The sequence below is a fragment of the Buteo buteo genome, chromosome 19, assembly GCF_964188355.1.
Source record: "Buteo buteo chromosome 19, bButBut1.hap1.1, whole genome shotgun sequence".
NCBI lineage: Eukaryota > Metazoa > Chordata > Aves > Accipitriformes > Accipitridae > Buteo > Buteo buteo.
In genome coordinates, this window is record NC_134189.1 from 15,391,529 (window position 1) to 15,409,722 (window position 18,194).

The window sequence follows — 18,194 nt, forward strand, 5'->3', positions numbered from 1 at the left end:
ATGTGAATTCCAGCAATGGAGGAGAATGGTTTGATACAAAATAGTGGGTTTGTATCAGGTGTACCAGGCAAAAATAACAAGTGGAAAATTTAGGGTGAGTACCAACAAGTCTTTGTGTAAGTAGTTAGGCGAGGCCATTTGGCAGCCCACCGGGGAAGCAGCAGAAGCCCCTCAGCTGGGACCCGACCAAATACGAGACAGCTACATTCAGAAAGCGCAAGCCTGTGTGGGGAGGCAGACGGGCGGGATGGTCTAATGGGTCCACTCCGTCTTTAACTTCTCTGATTCTGTACAGCCTTCCCCAAAAGCCAGCACAAAGGAGTGTCAAAAGACGCAATACATATTCATGGACATTTCTGGAGCTGCAAACTATGAAAAGAAATCAAGTTGTTCTCATCCATGGACTGAAATTGAGAGTACACTCTAATCCAAAAGGATACCAGCTCGCAGAATGGTGTATGAAAATCTTACAAAGCTCTGCAACACTCCATAAATAATTTTCAAACAAGAAGCTTTTTGTTTCAGTGATGGCAATACTAAAAAGGAAGAATGGCAAATAGCCGTCAAAAAATGGCTGAAACAGCCTGCACTCTGTACCGATGTTAACTTTAATCACTGCAAGAGTTACACACAGAGTTATCAGTCATTTATTAGAAACCGCAGATGCTCATTGCAGAGGTTTAGATTAACGCAGACTGGAGCCTGGTACCTTGCCAATGGGGCACCACGTGACAGGCAGCCCATGGAATAAACATTCTGGCACGTCAGTGCACTATAAATCCTCCAAATGAAAGAAATTAAAAAGCCAGGAGCAATTTTGAAAATGATTTATGATTGGAGGTGCACTTAGGAGTGCTTTTATTGTCATGGGAACATCTCCTTTCACATCCTTAAGGTGACAGACCCACTCCGCTTCCCTCCGCATTCCTTGGGCTACTCTGCGACTGCGCGTGGTGTGGAGGCGAGCACCGCAGGAGCACGCTGGGTGCTGGGGGGCACGTGGGCGCGTTAACAGCACCGCCCCTGTTGTGAGGGTTAGCTTTGCACAGCCCGAGGGTGAGAGAATTGCAAATCCATTCTGACATTTGAAGTATGCGAAAAGACACCAGTTGCGGGGTGAGGTTTTTTTTTACTTTTACAGCTATACCATAACTGTGCTCCTAAGTGCACATATAAACATTTTATAACACGGATTTGGAATAACGCTTGAAAAATAAACTTAAGAATAGTTCCTAAGCAGAAGGTATTCTTATCAAAATAGCAGTCTGTTGCAAGTCAACCCTTTGCTCCATACGTAAAAAGATGCAGCACTATCTGTTAGTGTACTTCTAGTGTAAACATTACTAAATGTTTCACTAAAATACAATTTCAGTACTAATATAGCTATATTTTCTTAAACAAAAAGTGCTTTCATTATAAACTGAAAAGCAAAAGATTGTGGTTTGCAGGCAGAGTACTCTGTTGCCTATCTAAAAAATAGCAGCGACAATATGAGTGAAAGCCTGGCTATCTTGTATAGCCAAGATATGGGCACGACAGCTGATCCTGCCCCAAGCCGGTGATACCCTGGGCCATGGACACAAACCTGCCTGCAGCATTGCTGCCTTCCTGGTTTCGACTTTGGTCATGCCTTCAGGCACTTGGCCTTGTGCCTCTTGTTCTTCTGGGTGGTACTGGGGTGTCCCGCACGGAGTGCCATGCACATGTACCCAGCAGGGCCAGCTGGTTTGGAAACATTTGGATTAGCAAGCCTGTCTGATCATTACTGCTTCTGTCCACAGCTGGAACAAACCTTTAAAAAACACAGTCTCCATGGGTGATTATTTCAGTTAAAGGCTTACACATCTCCTAGTGTTGCCTGTCTTCTTTGGGTGATTGTGGATACCTGTATCGATCTAAAAATATTTCCTCTGCGTGTTCTCGCAGCTGACTTCTTAGAAGGGGTTAATTTTGCATCTACCTACTGATCCTTCTGATGTTCCCATCCTGGGGCAGCACAGCAAAACAACTTTTGTAACTTGGTTGGAGGTCGGCGCTTCAAAGCCAGCAGCTCGGGAGCTGTCTTATAAAACTCTGCGTGTGTTTGCCAAACGTGACTTTTCCTTTACTGGGCTTTAAACTCCTGCAAGGTTCTTTTACCCTTTTTGGGGGCCCACACTCACTCAGACCCACTCACATCCCCACCTCCATCCAGGCTAGGCAGTGCCTCCTCCCCAGGGATGCCGTGAGGGGATGACGGTACGGGGCACAACGTGTGGGGACCTGCACCGCCGGCGGGCAGATGTGACTTTGTGGGGGTCCCTCCTCACCCTCACGTGGGGTGGCTGTGGTGGGAGGGCATGGCGTTAAAACTTTTGGGGATTACTTATGGAAGGCCTTTCTTGAATTTGCAAGTGTTGGTTTACATTTTGTAAGCGTCTTGTATTGTGGTTTATCTGTTGTGCTGCTGATATTGACCCTGGATGTATAGTTCACTGATTGCCAGTTAATTACATGTCATTAATAAATCAATAACCTGCTTTGATCCTGATTTGCTTTAAAACGTAGGAATTGAGCAGCTTTTCCCTGCAACAACACTAATCTTTCTCTGTCCATTTCTCAGAAATAAACCAATGAAGTTGTAAAGCAGACCCCTCCTGAATGCAGACATCTCTTTGCGTGTACCATACCTCGTCCACCACGCCGAACAGAAGGGGCAGCGTGAGACAAAAAGGAGCTGGACACTAAGGGACAAGTTCCCCATGGCACTGGAAATGAAGGGTACAGCTAAGAGTTTTCCAGGGTAGCAATAACTCCGGGTGGGGGAGAAGACCAACGAGCTCTTGCAGCACCGGGAGAGTACTGTAAGTTGTACAAACTGTGCTAAGGGAAACTGGGGGGACTGGAGTTGTCTCAGATCGGGTGAGCACAAAGAGGGCTTCAAGCCATTCAGGCTTCCTCCCTGCAAAGCCTGTGCTGAGGTACTGCAGACTTGTAGCTCAGTACAGAGCCTCTGTACGGCCCAGGTGTTGGCTCTGTGCAGCTAGGCTGGTCTTGATCTCTCTTCCCATTTTACTGACAAGGCTGCTGAGCAGTGGCTGCTATGACAGTAATAGGCACCTGTGGATCCCTGTTTAATAAGAAATAACCTGAGAGAAATTCTCCATCTGCATAGTAGGTTAATGTTCCTCCTTTTTTTTTTTTTCTAATTTGGATTGATTTAGAAATGCTAAGCCATAATTTTAACAAGGCAGATGCTGCTAGAAATGCAAGATGCAATAAAAAGTGCTTTTAATCATTGCGTTGTATTTAAAGCAAGAATATGAGTAGATGCAGTGAAGGACATTTTAGTATGTATCAGCTTCGTACCAAGTTCTCCATCGTAAGTGGAGGGCCGTGTCTGAAACGGTGCCCTATGCACCCCCGGTTTGGTATTTCAGCATTAGAACCCGAATTGCTCGTGTACAAAGTGTCCGTGGTTTTGTTAGTGGGTCTGTCTGTCTGCCGCCCCATGAAATCCGCATCAAATCTCCCAGCGGACGGACTGATCTCCGTTCTCAGAGAGAGATCTCACTTTCGCAGTTTGTAAGGATGTATGCCTTGTCTCGCGGGGCCTTTTCCTCCCTCTCTCTCACCCACCCCATCAACACTCCAGCATGAAAACGGGATGCCATCAGGCGCAGTTATTAATACACAATAGAAGTGCCATGTGTGATTGTCTGTGAATGCTCCAGTGTTTTATGTAATGCAGATTTAGAGATTTCTTTGTAAAGTCATTTTAAACTCTGAACTAATGGGTAGTTTGGCAACAGCTTCTAAGTATGAAATCATTATTAATTCCTTTAGTACCATAATAACATTGATTTAGATGAACTCTTGTAACAGAAATTGTATAGTATTTAGCTGTAATTAACGTCCCCTAATTAGGAAGTGTTGCCAAGTAGTTTTCTCTGCTGGCTCTGTTGTACTTAAGTACAGCTGGATGAAAATTAACCACAAAGGGAACAGCTTGTGTTTTATGTGAAGTTTGCCTTTGATTGATTAAAAAAATATTCCTTGGTACTTTATTTTATTATCAAAAAGGGTGCACTGGATTATCAATGTTACAGAGAGCCACAAAGTCCACATGCCCTAAACTACTCACACATTTGTATAGTATATGAGCCCAGTGACTTAGCTACACATTCAGAAAATTCACAGATTTATTTTGTCTCAATACCACAAGTTACCATAATAAAAATGAATTGATTTTAATGTGGCTGTCATTAATGAAGTCTGTAGAAATTTAAGCAGAATTAACGTAATTTAATGTCCACTCAGAGGAAAGAGTCATGCACTGCAAGCTGAGAGCCATTTGTTGATGTGAAAAATGCTGACATTTTTGGAAATTCAAATTATAAATGAAATACTGCTGTCAGTTTGCTGTGCAACTTTGGAGCATATGGTGCTTCTGCTGGTGGGTGTTATTTCAAAGTTTGCAAATCACACTATGAGAGTGTCCCTCTGGTGAGCTTTTGCAACGCTTAGCAACTGTGAATCAAAAGTGACAGTACAGAGGAAGAGGGACTAAAAAATAAATTTCTCTCTCTTAAGTCAGTAGAACAAAGTACATGATAAGTTAATACATTTTTACAGGGGGGAAAAGGAGACCAACACGCTAAAGCTAAAAGAGATCCAGTGCCTCCATTCTTGCAGAATAATGCACAAAGTCTTCTAAATTGTTTAAATACAAATATGGTTTCTCTCTCCCAGTCTCTTTGACTTTGGTATGACAAGAGAATTAAAACAACTGGCAGATAGAACACATAATGGTTCACTTTCAAAATTAGGGAAGTTGCTTCAAGACATAATGCAATCTCCTCAGAAGGTCCAGATGTTTCTTTTACCCATCTCTCTGAAAAAAGTTCCTATGACCACAAAACAGCAGTCGCCATGTGAAAAGCATTGTCCACCCACGGCTGTCAACACAGAGGAGAAAACCCAGAAAAAAATAAAGTGCTGTATTAGCCCAGCAATGTGGATTCCAACTAGTCTGATAAAAAGCATATGCTGATAAGGTAAATTAAAATAACTAAACTATGATGACACCCTACACCATGGTTTTCAAGAATCTGCCACACAGTGACCCCTTTAACATGCATATACACTACCAAGAAGTGAACATAAAACTTGGATTCATTGTGATTTGATCTGACCGTAGTTGCTACTCATTGTTCTGCTTCAGGTAGTGATTTTTGGCACCAAGGTAGAGGTGTGGCTGTGTGGTACAGACCTCATCAATTTGCCAATCAAGCTGGCTGAGAATAGAAAGTGATGGAGCTGTCAGTAGCAGTTCAACCATAAGCAATTCTAAACTAAGCAATTTGGAAATTTAAATAGTTATAATGACCAAGATTCTCTACGTTGGCCCTTAATTACTGGAATGTCAATTCAGCTGAAAATTGCCTTTCCTAGGTAATGATAATTCTTAGAAAAGTCTTTGCTTATACACCCACCCATAGCACTCATTAAGTCAAGCTTCTTCCTTTTGTCTGAAGAGCTGTCAATTTTATGTGACATCACCAATCATCTGCCATCTAAAAAATCTCTAGGCTGTCTTGCTGAAGGCAGGCTTACTCTCTTTTAGCTGGAGTGCACTGCATGGCAGCACAGCCTGCTCTTAAAAGCAACGTTGCATCTAGTGAGTGTAATGAGTTGCCCAGTCTTGGCACTGCTAAATGATGAGCCACTCAAATTTGGTTGTTGGCATTTTGGGTGAAACCTAGGGTCCGTGAAATAGCAGTACATGCTTTATGGGTGAAGGGAAACTCCACTACCCAGCCCTTCACAGCACTCAGCACTGGAAGAGAAGGTTGACATGCCCTCCATCACTTCGTCTGGAAAGGGAGAGGGAAGTTGCTAGATTTGCTATATCAGAGGGCTCCCCTTGAGATGGGCATAAGGGATAGAGAGGGGTGGAATGAACCTGTGGTGCATGAACATATCCCCATGTATTCCATGTATCGTATTTCTTATATTTCTTTTGCAGCAACTGCTATTTCTAATTCAGAATGATTGCATTGCAACTCTCCATGTCCATCTACATTGGTGGACATCACTAGTTGTTTTCTTTTTGAGAGAAAATACATGAAAAAGAAAGAAAACCATCTCCATTGTTATTGTAACTCATGTTAGTAATATCATTTATTTCCCACAGAAGGCCAACAGCACCCTGCAGTTGTGGATACAGAACAGCTATGCTTCATTCCCCTCTTACAGTTGAACTGGAGCAGACTTTGCCTTCTGCCTTCATATAAGTAATATGGAAGTCCAGAGAAACCAAGAAAAAGTAAGAGCAGCACAATCGCACCCACTGAAAGTCTGTCACAGATAGAGGAAATTCAAGTGCCCATGCACCTAAATTTAGACTGGTTCAAATAATTTACTGCCTTATGCTGGCAATGTGTCGTGTGCCCTAAGGCATTATTATACCTCTCTGGACACCATGGCCAATACGTGGTGGTGTTTTACGCACAAAAAAGAGGAAAGGGACTCCATTATTGGTTTGAAAAGGGGAGAGGGTTTCTTCCGTGCTGCCTGCTTGACCACAACTTCTTCCCTCACTGGCCCTACACGCTGAAGGTGCCATTCCCCCACATCTGTAACAGCTGCATAAGGGTTGCAATGATATTCCCACAGTCAGAACTGTTTCTTACTAGTCTGGATGCAACTTACTCTCTCTCCCCGCTCTTGATTCTTGGCTTGCACACAATGAAATAGTAGGGGCCTTAGGCACTTTAAATAAAAAAAACCAGCCCTCAATAAATCCCCTTAAGGGCCCATTTTAATTCTGCTTATGCTCTTGATGTGCAAGTTCTTACCCTGCTATCCCCCTAGAAGCAGTTTATTTCTGTCTGTCAGCACTGCCAAAGTGACAAAATCCCCTTTCCCACCCACTAGGTAATTGCTCTGTTGTTGCCCTTCCCACACATGCCTGTAGAAAGCAAGCTCTCACTTTATTTGTACTGCCAAAGTGAATAGCATCTCTTTCCTCCCTCCCTCTATGTGGCTTTCAAGTAGTCACACTATCATTAGTTATTTCTGTTCTGGAGGAGCTCCCCATCTGAGGAGGGAGCACATGCCATAGGAAGTAGAGCGAAGGCCTGATCTGACAGCTCTCATGTGCCCCCAAATCCTGGAGCTGAGCAATTTGGGGGTTGTAAGGAAAGCAGAGGCAAGCATTGCAAATAGAGAACATTCAGAGAAGGGTAGTAAAGTAAGAAAATCAGAGGACCTGGCTGCGTTTTTAAATTGCATTTTTCTTATTGCAAAGGCTATGGGGCAAAGTAGCTCCCTTTGTTCTGTGCTTGCACGGTGCCATGTTGTTAAATTTAGTCTATGACAGGAAAACTATCCATTGGGATAGGGTTATTTTTACTTTTCTAGCATCTCTTGCTCTCTTTCTTCTTCATTTAAACTTCCATTGTTGGCAGAAAGCAAAAGCAGTTCTAGAATCAGTCTAAAGTTGTGGTTTTCTTTTAATTTCTTCAGGGTTTATCCACTTATTTTAAAGGTGCACAACAGATTAATCTCCCCACCTCATTCTAGGTGCTAGGTGTATGATTACAAGAAGACCACACCACTGCTACTAACTAAATAATCAGAAATAATTTCTTCAACTTGCCTAAGGAAACTGACCCCTAACTCTTGTTAAAACTTCAAAATTCACTGAAACGTGGTTACATGTAAACAAGTAACAGCATTTCAGAACCACTCACCTCTAAAGGAAACAATGCACAATAAATTTATTTCTTAATGCAATTTAAAAATATAATAACGTAGCCTCAGATAAAAGAAATTTTTGGTTTAGACACACTAAGTTTTTCATGTAGTTTTGCTTCTCTGTGGTTTGGCAATCTAGGATTGGTAAATAGCCATAGTTATATTGTTAAATAATAGGAGAGCATGATTGTAACATATTTTACAGTCAGCATCCGATTATATGCAACTTCACAATTTTGCAATGTGACAACTCTCTTTGCAAAAAAAAGTCCCTAACAATCGTCTAAATCACACATTTGCTCTTCCTTCGAGCACCAGTGGTTGTCAAAACCTGCTGCACTCTAGCAGGGGAGCCTTTTAGATGTATTCCAGGGCTGGCTCCATGCAGACAAAATGCATTAGAGGCCACTCAAATACCACATCTAAACAATCACAGAAACCTGGTTATGCCCACTTCATCCGCGAGCAGTCCTGTAAACCACATGCAGAGGTCAGCTCTCCTCCTCCGTGGTGTGGAGCACTGCCAGGCACAGAAAATACCAAGGGCTGGTAGAAATTAATCTATATTACTTCCCAAGCATGTATTTAGGATATCAGAGGAGGTGTTATCAAAAACAATGCAAAAGTCCAAGTTAGGAAAAAATGGGAAGTATCTAACTGTAGTAAAAGCATAATGGACTAGCCTTAAACCTGTCCCTCTCTGGATGCCCAGGCTTCTCTCTGTGCTACTGTTCCTCCCCAGCCCTCCCTGTCCATCCTAGTTGCTTCATCTTAAAACAGTCTATTTTTATTTAAATTTCTGTTTATTTAGAATTGATGAATTAATTTTTTAAGCAGCCAAAATGTATCTGTGAAGGAGCTGTATTACAGTACCATTCATTTCCTGGGCTAACCCAAAGAAACACGTACTGGGGGAAAGCCTTATTATGCTACCGATAATGATGTTCTTCTGATGGCGCTGCCATGCTGGACACTGTCTGTACACTTCTGTATTTGGTTTTCAGTCCTTCACTCTGCTTTTTTATCCCTGACAGGACCTTCTCTCTCCAGTTCAGGTATTATCAAGTCTTCATAGCTGTGTCTGATTTCAACATTTTATAATCAGCTCTAAAATTTTCCATTTAAACCACAGCAGCATGGATTTGTTAATGGCAGCCTGGAAATAACAGCCTTTGTCATAAAGCCCTACATTAAAATTTTATCTTTATGGAAATATTTACATTTGGGTTTGGATAAACAGAAACCAGTGACTCACGCCATGAGTACAGATCAGTGCTTATGCTGTAAAAACCAAGGGGATGAAAAACGTGAGCGAAGAGGGGACTCTGGAGTATGCTCCCCAATGATCTGCAGAACCCCCCCCAAACCCTGTTATTTATTCCTAGCTAGTGATTCCAAAGCTGAAATAAAAATATGTTCCTTAAAGTAGTTTTTGATTGGTTCAAAGACGGTATTTCCATCAGTGATGATTTACTATTCTCAGCAGTCCCACTGATCCAGCCCTCCTGAGTAATCACACCCCTTCTCTGAGCCCCCCAAACCTGTGGAGTTTGAGAAAAGAGACCCAGATGGCCTTGTGAAACTGCACAGCCTTGCCCCCTATGTAGCCTCTGATTTCTGCTGATATTACCAAAGGAAGTGCCAGATAGCACGAATAATTTCTGTAACGTTAGCCAGAGCCAACAAGCAGCCCCTTGAGGACAGCAGCTCCTCACCTGGCTTGGACAGGCAGCTGAGCTTTGCCTTCCCAGTCCCAGTCCCAGACCCAGTCGCAGGCACTTGTGTGACCACCGGAGCCCTGCCAGCTGTCCTGGCTCCCAGTAATGGCTCTGCAATCCCGTCATCCAAGTGCAACACGCTTGGAGCATCCCAAATGGCTTTGGCTTCTGCGGATGGCACACGAGGGGAAACTGGATGACGGTCACTCCCTTTGAATTGCGTCGGCGCTGCAGTACTAAGTGGAGCACAAACACGAGGGGTTATTTTTCAACACTCATTTCAGCAGGTGAGACCTTACTTAGAAGTACAGAATAAATCAGCTATGTAAGACAGTGCCAGTCCTGTCTTAAGAATTTAAGGTTCATAAGAAAAAATGGGTTTAAGCAAAACAGGACTTATCTCCCTGGCTTGTGTGGCTACTGTGGGAGCAAGAAGCTTCACGCAGCGTGTCGCAGGCTGTGTAACTAACTCAGATCCCCAACCACCTGACACTTACATGCCTGTCCTCCCCGTAAGATGACCAGAAGAGTGACAGGTACGAAAGTACCAGCCACAAAAACCCAGCAGTGCCCTAGATGAGCAGCTAACCAAGAGCTAGGTGACGGAGGACCGGCAATTTGGGGGAGCGCTGCCCTCCGCGCGGTGCACAGCTGAGCTCTGCTAACTCTGCTTCGGGCCTCAAAGAGGCAAGCGGGGCTCATCCTCGCTTGCCACCACCCCCTGTAGGGTTTGCAGCGTTGCCGCGCTTAACCGAGATCCAGCACAGCCAGGCGCGAGTCTTTTCTCATGGCAAGGGGACTCGGATCCCCACGTCCTGCCCTCAGCACCAGGCAGCAGCCCGGCAGGGACACCGTGCCTACGCAGGCGCGCGGGAGCACGCCTGTGTGCCCCAACGCAGCCGTGAGTGAAGGTGGCAGCTTGCACTTGAGTCCTCTTCTGAAAATCCAGAGAGCTTCAGTACTAATTGGGCCGGAGAGAGAGAGGCGAAAGAGTGTGCCTAAGCAAGAGGGACCACGTCTCTTCAGATTATTGTTGAGAGCTTTCCTCCGCCAGCAAGAGCCTTTGGTCCCAGCGCACGCTCCTAGAGAGTGGTCTGTTATACATTACACGGGTAAAATACAGAGAGAGCTGGGACTGGAACTCAGGACTCCCTCTTTTAAACTAAACGCCGGACAGCTGGTTATGGTCTCCTTCCCTTTCTCTAGCCCAAATAATTGCTGAGTCTCTCCCGCACCACGGCACAGCTCCCACAGCTCGGCTCAAAATGCAGCCCCCATCCTGGCAATATGGGCGCACGCAGGGAGATGGGAGGAAGGGCACGTAACCGACTCAGGGCTCCTCCTTTCTGGCCAAACAGCCTAACACCGAGCTGCTGCACAGGATCAGAAAAGCTCCGTTTTAAGACAGAACTTAAATGAAAGCAGAGGCTTCCACCGCATTTCACCCAATCTGGTAGGCATTCCCAAAATTTTCAGACTCCTCTGGGAAAAGCAAATGTAAGAGTATACTGTTTGAAGATCTTGACCAGGCTTAGGCTTAGGCATAAAGGTAGGCAACAAGCTGTTCAGCCATTTCAAGACTGGGAAGCTGCTCTGTGTGCACTGAAATTGATCGTGAGGTTTTTTGGAAAGCCTATAAGGAGAAAGCTACCCATAAAAGATTACGAGTCACAAGCTGGGGGTCCAAATAGATGGTGCTTTGTAGGACTGAAGTCTAGGATATACTTGACTACATTTAATGGGAGCACCAGTTAGGCATCCTAGTTCTTTTTCTGTCTTTGGTTTTAGAGGCTGATACACCTCCCTGAGCAGTCCTGAAACCTCGTTCAACCGACAAGGTCACAAAGTTTCGGCACCGTATCTCTGCTGGCTTTGATTCCCTCCTATTTTAAGCAGCCATACATGGAATGAAAGACTAGCACGCATTCCTTAGGCAATGAGAGGCATTTAACTTTTGGCTGCGTGTCACAGGATGAGAGACATACCCAACCTCCCAACTTCTCGCCTGAACTCACGCTTCCTTCACGGCTGACATTTCTCCTTCTGCCAAGTCCAATCAAACCCCTATCTCACAACTATCCTGAAAACTGCATTTACAACCAGTCCAAGGCTCCCTAGTCGGTGCCAGCTCTTCGCACACGTCAGGGTGTTGGGTAGGAAGAGCGGCCTCATGAAACACACCTGCTTTGGTTTACTGGACAAGAGCCTATTCTCATTTACGAGTCAGGCATAACACTTGTGAAGACAGAGGAATTACTCCTGTGTACGCTAACTCCAAGAGCAAAATACATTCCCCTCTATTCATGCAAAATGTAAACCCTTTCTTTTGCCTTTAGGATAATCTACCACCAGCTCCAAACTTGCACTGTCCGTTGATTTAAATCACAATTCTGTAGGGTAAAATTTGGCTCATGATGCCCTATACTAATTTAGGAGGAAAAGAGGGGCCTTGCTCATGAAATATTTCAGGTATTATCAGGAAATTGTGGTTACAGATGCAATCCAGGAGCATTTTGGGTTGGTAACCAAGGCAACACTTCTTGCTTCAAGACACACTTTTCTGTTGATAATCTATTGTAATGCCAGTAATTGCAGCTGACAAGGCTCTGTTTGTTGTGAGAGATAATTAGCACTTGAAATAAAGTAACAGATTTAAATAAATTGGGGGGAACTGAGTGGTGTGACCTGATCGCTTTGGAAACAAACAAGAGCTTTGGGGGCCTACACACTGTACGATATTAGTGGTGGCCTCAACAGCGACTGAACAATACCAACATTTATTAGGCGTTGTTTCATTGGGAATTACAGTGGTTTTCGTGATGAAAACAATTTTTCTCTTTCTCATCCAGGTTATATTTACATTATAAAACACGCTTTAAAAAAAAGCAACCACAAAACCTCTACCTACCTTACCAAACAAAACTACTGATGTTTTCACGTGCTTGTTCTTTTGCCTAGAATTTAATTTGTTTAAAAGCCAATGTGTTAAAATAAGTAAGTGTTTTGGACAATTGCACACTTTAAAGAACCCAGCGTCACTCTGCCAAGGGTGTGGAGGGAGCATTGTTCATTCAGCACGTACCAGGTATGTCCCTAGGGCCAGCTTCAGTTTGCTGCCAGTTTATTCAAGCCCTGGTTTCATGGCGTGAGTTGTTAACACGGCTCCTCAGTTGATGTTTGTGTTTGTGTTAGGTGGTGGTGTATCTAGAGCTAGACAGGTAAATCAGGGCTGCCGCCTGAGGTGACGCGGGAGCCTGTACCTTGCAGAGGGAGTATTAGCTGGAGGGGAAAGGTGGGGGTCAGAAGCCACAGCAGTTCCCTCAGGCTCCACTAATAAAGCCAGACTCAATATTATTTTTTTCTTTCTGTAATTGTGAGACACAACTCCTTGGCTCAGTGGACAGCGAGGTGAGGAATACAATCCTACTAAACTTCTGTGCCACGGGGAACGGAAGCATTTTACACAAACCTGTAGCTGTTGAAATGAGGATGCTTCTGGGATGGAGTGACACAACCATGTGCCTGCATGCAGCCAAAACTAACGTAGTTAAGCCATCCCCTTTTCCACAGTGCCTGAGCATAATTTTCACATTGAAGCAAAAATGAGATTTCTTAAGAATATGAGATCAGCTTGTTTACAAGAGAGAAGCAAAGGCTCAGGCTACACAGCTTTGTCCAGGCTCACAGGCAAACACATGGCAGGTCAGTGAACCGAGTCCATGTCGTACAAGGTCAACAGTAGCAGCCCAAACCACAGGCCACACTTCTCTTCCGAAAGCCAGGCTGTTTCGGGCTGGAATGGTTCAGCTCCTTCACAGAATCTCACCAAACCTGTCAAACCTCCTAGCCAGGACATGATATCATATCCAGTGTCAAAACAGAGACTGTCATGTAAATGCATTCATCTCAGGGCTGGCCAGAAGGCAAAATCAGTACCCTCTCAAGATTTGCTCGTAAGACATTAAATGACTAACAATGGCTAGTAACATTGTTTCTTTAATACTTCGTCAAAAAGACAACATCTCTGTTATCCTCAAGATAACAGCCACATTATTTCTCCAGCAAACATTAATCGACAGTTCACATCAGAATCATACATTCATTATACATTACTATTCACAGCCCATGTAAGGCAGAATAGTCTCAGGAGTCCAAAATTGCATTATTATGTTCTTTCTACAAGTGAGGTCAATGGTTAAAGATACCAGAATTGAATTGCCTGCTGTTTGCTAACCTCTGCTGAAGTTACAAAGGTGGCTAGCGAAGGAGACCAGACTGAAGCCCAAGGGGGTTCATGCTTCCAAGGCCAGTGGTCAGGCTCTCCCCTGCCAGCTCCCGCATGCCCTGTTTTCCATACAAGTTCGCCAGAAGCAATCAAAGAAAGGCGGTGCGTTAAAACTACAAGCTCAGCGCATGGATTACAGTCATCTTCTTTCTTTAGTAATCAGCAATTCAGTTCCACCAGGCAATGTTTCTGCTTTCTAAATGCTTTGAAACACACAAAAATGTTGCATTTATAAGTTATTTAAAAAACAACTTCAAATAATGACCTGCAGTAGTTCCCCAGGAATTAAAAATTGCTTACAATTTGTAGCGTATGCAGGATCTCGCTGCAAATCCCATCCCAGCCCCAGTTCTAAGTAGCTCATAAAAATGGCCTGTTTATTTTCTAAAATGATCTGCATAAAAAGATTAAGCTTATTTATTGTAAAAATTAACGTCTTGCTGAAACAGTAATGACTATATCATCGAGGAATGTTCTTCCCCTGAATGCCTCCCTCGGCAGTGCTGTGCAAGGAGACCCGCATTTATAGTCTCCTAGAATAAAGTTAATGCTCATAAGACTCTGCTCTTGTACGCCTACAGCTAAATCATGGTATCTAGCAGATGGTGTATGTGTGTTTTCTAATGCAATGTCTTGTATGTGTGTAGTTGTCATAATTAAATAATAACTCCCTACACCAGCTCATGTAACAGGAGAGCCACAGACATATTTCCCATCAGAATGAAGTCGACAAACCCAGCTTGTGGGTAGATGAAGTGGGCTATAAGGAAACTAATACACAAAGCACCCCATCACCTCCTTTCAGGAATGAAACAAGTTCTTCTGTATGTGGCTCGTCCTTTTAAAAAAGTAAATAAAAACACCTCTGCCCAAAACCTGTCGGATGCTAGGGTCCCAACACATCCTTGAGGTTAAGTAATCTATTCGTGTGGGAGAAGAGTCTGCCCTTATATATTTGGGATTTTCCCTGCTTTTCATGGTCATTGTCACGATGGAGGAATTATGGACATCTGGAGGAGAAATGCCTGTGAGACAAGGCAATTCACAGCTATCATCTTCTTAAGATAAATGCAACAGCTTCTTTTTATATTCCTTTATGGATGGAAGACAGAATGATAGGTCGCTGCAGATATTCATTCTTTCCTTGGCTTAGGGAGAGAATTAAGTTGTTGATTACGCCCAGCAAGAAACATCTCTGTTCAAACTGAGGACAAATGTAACTTATTTTAAGGGATACGAGTTTAACAATTCCAGTATCATCCTTCACTTTGCTGTAAAAAAAATCCTTTTGCTAAGGATACTATAAATGTCTCGAACAGATGAAAGGCGTTTAGCCTTTATTTCATACTAAAAATTAGAATGTGAAATCAAGAAAAGCATCTTTCAAATTTGAGTGCGCAAGTTAAACAGGAGGTAGTGGGAGCTATTTACCTCTTTTGTGTGAAAAAATACAAGGAAGCTTTGGCTCCTGCTCCCCTTTGGCCAGGCAGAGCTTTGCCCGTGGATCAGCCTCCTCCTCCTGCCCCAGCAGGTCACACCTCCCAGTTAACTGCTTACTTCTTGGGAGTGGGGAGGCAGTAAGCAACACCTCCCTGCGGCTTTCTCCTCTGTAAGGTGGTACAGCAATAGTTGATCATCTCCCCCCCACCGCCTCCTTCAGCTTCAGAGAATGGAAAATTAAAACTGGGAGTCAGCTCTAAACTTTGCAAAGGGCTTCAACCTCCTGGCAAACAAATCACTCCTCCTCTATCTTTAGGACGCTAATATCCTTTTTTTGGCTCGAAAAATGGAAGACATAATTGTCTAGAACATATGAACGGCTAACTTGGTATTTTTATTTCATACTATGATCATTTTACTTCACATATGTGAGAAAAAAAGAAAAATTCCACCTTGAAATTTCACATCATATTCTCTAATTAAAAGTCAAGGCAAGCTATTGCCACAGGAAGCTCATAAAGACAACAAACCCCCTTTTAATTTTTTTCCCAAAGTTTACATTATAATAAATATTCATGCCATACACCTTTCACAGTGTAACTGCTAGAGAACACACTGTAATCTGTTTAAGAAGAACATGAATCAGACTGATAAAAATAATTGGTTGGATTTTTCTTTTAATTTTTTTTTAATGTTTTAAATAAAGCTGTCAAAGGTTCCTGTGGTAATGAAGAGCTTTGTTGTTATGACAACTGCTTATTCCTTTTCCTTTGAAGAAGTCTGCGATTTGATAGGCAAAAACATCAGGAATAATTAAAACAAATGGTAAGTGAAGACAAACATCTGCTAGGAAAAATCCCCACCCAAAACCTTAACAATCGTCTTGCTTGTGAAGTGGCAAACTTCAGATGGAGCGTCTTCACGTCAGCTAGCACAGGGGTGTTGAGCAGCTGCCGGAGGTCTGGGTAACCCCGCGTCAGAAAGCCCATCTCTTCATAAGGGGCATATATACATTATTTGTGTGACTCTTTCTCTTCCTCTCCAAAGTTGTGGTTTAACCCCAGACGGCAGCTAAGGCCCACGCAGCCACTCGCTGTGGGATGGGGGAAGGAATGAGAAGGGTAAAAGTGAGAAAACGCGTGGGCTGACATAAAGACAGTTTAATAGGTAAAGCAAAAGCCACGCACACAAGCAAAGCAAAACAGGGAATTCATTCCCCACTTCCCATGGTCAGGCAGGAGTTCAGCCATCTCCAGGACAGCAGGGCTCCAGCACCCCTAACGGTGACTTGGGGACACAAACACCATCACTCTGAACATCCCCCCCTTCCTTCTCCTTCTTCCCCAGCTTTCTATGCTGAGCATGACGTCCTATGGTCTGGAATATCCCTTGGGTCAGTTGGGGTCAGCTGTCCCGGCTGTGTCCCCTCCAACTCCTTGTGCCCCCCCAGCCTCCTCGCTGGTGGGGTAGTATGAGAAGCAGAACAGCCCTTGGCTCGGTGTGAGCACTGCTCAGCAGAAGCGAAAACATCCCTGTGTTATCAACACTGTTTGCAGCACAGATCCAAAACACAGCCCCGTACCAGCTACTATGAAGAAAGTTAACTCTATCCCAGCCAAAACCAGCACAAAAGTATGTTGTTATCAAAGACGGGTCCTTTCAGAAGCTAATTCTGCCTCTTCTAATAATTTATTGCTCCTCCATTTTAAAAGCAGTGATTGCTTAAAACATGGCCTCCAAGCATTTGGCAAACCATGCTGGTGTCTCTGCGACACGTTCCCCTCTCACTGCAGGACAAGGACTGGGGAATGGTGAGCTCTGGGCAAACTGGTGTGAATTAATAGGTTTTGGCAGGAAGCAGGGCTTCCCTTTAGAAGTGAAGGTGGACGTTGCCAGAGTCCTCTAGTGCAGATGGAGCAATCCTCAGAGCACTGGCCAGGGCTGTACTGAGGGTCTTCATGGCTTTGACGAACCATGGTGTGAGCAGTAGGGCTGTCCACAGCTGAGAGCATAAGTGGACAGCTTTGGTGTTGACAGCCACACACACACACACACACTGGATCTCGAGATGTATCGATCAAAAGTATTTCTGCCATCTGGGACTAATGTTAGATGCTACGGGAAAGCACACCATAGACAAGTACCATAGAAAATTTGGGAAAGTTTTCCCCAACACAATTTTTTCCCTCATTGTTATCTCATGGGCTGTCTTTCCCAGGAGACATGTGACTGTCAGATTTTAGTAATTTCTTGTGTATGATAATTAGTCTGCTCCACTTTACAAACTGCAAGACTTAACCCCATAGATGTAATATGACAGAAGGGATACAAATGCACGTTCCCAGCTCTATAATGCTAATAAGCTTGGTGTTTGGCAATAAGCTGTGATGATACATGCCGCTTGGAGACTGGAATCAGGAGTGCCAACATTCCTGCTGTGCACCTGACTTCATGAGAAATAGGACACTTTGCAGTAATTTCTGTAGCTTTACATGCCAGCTCGTACTGCCAGGCACACCACGATCTCATTTTGCCGTTCTTTGTGGCACACTCTACTCTCCATTGCTCCATCCTCTGGAAATAATCCAGCACTCTTAAGCAGCAGAATTTTAACCACTCTCTTGCCTTGCCACTGACATTTAAGAACCTGCATTTTTCATGAAGTCTCTTCTTGATACCGCTGTGCTCCTCATTCATTCAGCCAAGGTACTCTTACCAAAAGTGAGGATTTCAACATCCCTACCAAGAAAGTGCAGTCCCTGCTTGCTACCCTTTTCTATGCAGAGAGATTTCAGACATCCAAGAGAAGACAATCTTGCTAAGAAGATGGCAGGATTTGGAAATAGAAGCAATATTTCAGATGTTGCAACTGTAGATTTTTTTCTGAAGGTGCAGTAGGAGTCTATGGTAGTTTAAGAAAACAGAAAGAACCCCCTGAATCTTATTTTCCTTCCCCCCTGCCCCTACAACTGGCTGTATTGCCACGTTAACAACATCTGAACTGCCAGGTT